This window comes from Otolemur garnettii, unplaced genomic scaffold (assembly GCF_000181295.1).
Source record: "Otolemur garnettii isolate 467f Iridium unplaced genomic scaffold, OtoGar3 scaffold00902, whole genome shotgun sequence".
In the NCBI taxonomy this organism is placed as follows: Eukaryota; Metazoa; Chordata; class Mammalia; order Primates; family Galagidae; genus Otolemur; species Otolemur garnettii.
The window spans coordinates 934-3,604 of NW_003853297.1; the positions used below are offsets into that span (position 1 = coordinate 934).

General features: G+C 56.8%; 2 non-coding genes across 2 annotated transcripts; one reads left to right on the forward strand and one right to left on the reverse strand.

Moving 5' to 3' along the window:
• Positions 1 to 1,165: 1,165 nt before the first annotated feature.
• Positions 1,166 to 1,239, reverse strand: TRNAN-GUU. The gene has a single exon. It is a non-coding gene; the product is annotated as a tRNA-Asn (tRNA).
• Positions 1,240 to 2,251: 1,012 nt separating this feature from the next.
• On the forward strand, positions 2,252 to 2,323 carry TRNAH-GUG. The gene has a single exon. It is a non-coding gene; the product is annotated as a tRNA-His (tRNA).
• Positions 2,324 to 2,671: the final 348 nt, after the last annotated feature.

Consider the following 2,671-nt stretch of genomic DNA (forward strand, 5'->3'; position numbering starts at 1 on the left):
TCCCAAGTAGCTGAGACTACAGGTGCCAGTCACAACACCCAGCTATTTTTTGTTGCAGTTTGACTGGGGCTGGGTTTGAACCCGCCACCTTTGGTATATGGGGCGGGCACCCTACTCACTGAGCGACAGGCGCTGCCCGGCATTGGATTATTTTCATCAGAGAGAAGCCAAACCAGAGTTCGTTAAAAAAAAAAAAAAGGAAATGGAAAAGAGAAAAATGTCTGAGACCATCGTGATTTTTCTCCCCTCAGATAAGCAACTTGGCAGAAAGCTATCAAAGAGCTCTCTCTGGTCCAACTCATCTCCAGCGTGAGCTGGTCCCCACAGTCAGCTATTACAGAGTGTAGAAGATTTTAAGATATCTTAGAAGTGTAGGTGTCCTGTGTAGGGAATGGAACTCCTGGATGTAATGTCCACCGTGTCCTCCTGTTGTACCTCCCCCAGGTTAAGGCAGGGTGCACCACTCCCCTTAGTAACATATCACAGATGGATGTCATGCTGGCAAGTAAGTGAAAGGGACATTGACAGAGTTGAGAAATAAATGGCAATTTGATTTGGTACCCCTCCTGTGGAAGGTACATTTGCAGAATTTACTAAAATTAGAAGACCTACGTAAACACTGTAAGGTAGCAACTGCACATCCAGTTCTCTACCCTGCAGGAGGGACTGAAGGTTTGTGTACAAAAATGATGATGGCAGCATCATTTAAAAGCAAGAAAGGGACTGCGCTTCAAATACATTCCGAAAAGGATTGAATAAATCACACGCATATTGAGGAAGAAATGCCTTCCCCCACCCCCTAAAATAATGGAGAGGATAAGTATGATGACGAACGATCCCACTGGTCACAACATCGTTGAGAGGTCAATCACTCAATGCAGGCACATCCTGGGGGCTCGGCCTCCTTTGACAAATGAACAAAAATTGAGGGACATAAAAGTCGCTTTACCCGGCCCAGCCTATATATAAAGGTCAGAATAAATTTCCCGCAATTTCCGAGTGTGTGAGCCTGTGGCCCCAGCAGGTAGAGCCTGTGAGAATGGAGTCCTGGGGGTGGGGTGGCACCGGACAGGTATCAGTTATAAATTTAACGCGTAGGAGGTCGGGAGGTGGTCATCTCGAAGGTGTGTCACGCAGCAACCGCCCGTTAAAACGCCACAGCTCGCGTCCCTGGGTGGGCTCGAACCACCAACCTTTCGGTTAACAGCCGAACGCGCTAACCGATTGCGCCACAGAGACGGGGCCGGGTAGTTGCTCCGGACTCCCCAGCAAGTGAGGCCTCAGACCTCGCGGGCCCCGTGCTCTCCGCACTCGGGGTCCGCCTTTCAGCACCACTTGAGCCGGCTCCCAAGCCTTGGCAAACCGGAGCGATGAGAGCGAGGAGTGGCGATGATCCTGGCGTTGGAACCCCGCGCGGTGGGGGGTGGTGGGGGGGACTCTGAAGCCGGAAGGGCAGCCGAGCGGCCCTCGTCCCGCCTCGCCCCTCGCCCGCTTCCGAAGCCCCCGGGAGCGCCCGGCTCCGCGACCCGGCCCGAGCCGCGTGGAGCCCGAGGGCAGCTGAGCGTCCTGTGGGCTCGGGCGCCGGCTCCCGCCGCTCCCTGCGCCGCCCGCGCCCTCCGCACCGGGTCGCTTTCGGGCCGCCGTGGAGCTGCCGCTGCCTTCTTCAGCACGGGCGCTCCAGGTGGGCAGGGATCGCGCTGGCGGTCGCTCCTGGGGCCCCTCGCCCAGAGCAGGGTCTGGCTCTCAACCGGGGCGGTGCCGCGTTAGGGCTTGTGGAATTAAACCGTCGTGGTCTTCAGCTGTCAGGCGGTTGAAGAACCCTGAGAAGGGACACCGCGAAAGTTTTCAAAGGGCAAGTTCTTCCGAAGAGGGTGTTACTCGGGTTGATTTCTCAGCGTCCCGCGCCCACGGGAAAGGCCTCCGGGGCCACCTGCAGGCCGTGCGTGGGGCGGGCGGCCGGGACCCAGGGAAAGGGGCGAGTCGCCAAGGGGACCCTGGAGGGGAGGGTAAGAGGACGCGCTCGAGGCGTCCACCCCGGAGAGCGGAGCTCCCAGGAGCCTCGTGCAGTGGAAAGGACCGATCCTCCAGACCGGAGGAGAGTCTTGTTTGTTTAAATGCAGCTGACTGGGGAAGAGAGAAAGGAAAAACAGACCAAAAAAGAGAGGGAACGCCAGGACCCGTAGCGCTTTCACAGAGGGGAACCATGACTAGCACGGAAAGGCTCGCGTGCCGGCCGGCTCCTCCGTGGGTCGCCGTGATCGTATAGTGGTTAGTACTCTGCGTTGTGGCCGCAGCAACCTCGGTTCGAATCCGAGTCACGGCAGCGTCAGAGTGTGGCTCGGCTTTTCCTTTAGTCTCCAACTTCCCAGGAGACGGGGTGAGCCTTTCACCGCCGACCAGAGATCAGAATTTACTCTCTGGGAGACCTCTCTGAGGTCAGGAGAATGGGAAGAAGCCCTACCGTGCACAGCCGGCCCTGTCACCTTGGAAGGCCATGCCTCTCTCCAAGCAGATGCAGCACCCAAAAGGTGAGGCGCTGTCTCCCAGTCAGCCCTGTGGGAACCTGCCACTATTGAAATAGTGTGGCCACACCTGTTTTTCTGCTTCAGAGTTTTCACCCAGCCCTGGGGCCAAATCAGAAATGAATGAGATGAGAGTCTGAGATGATAGT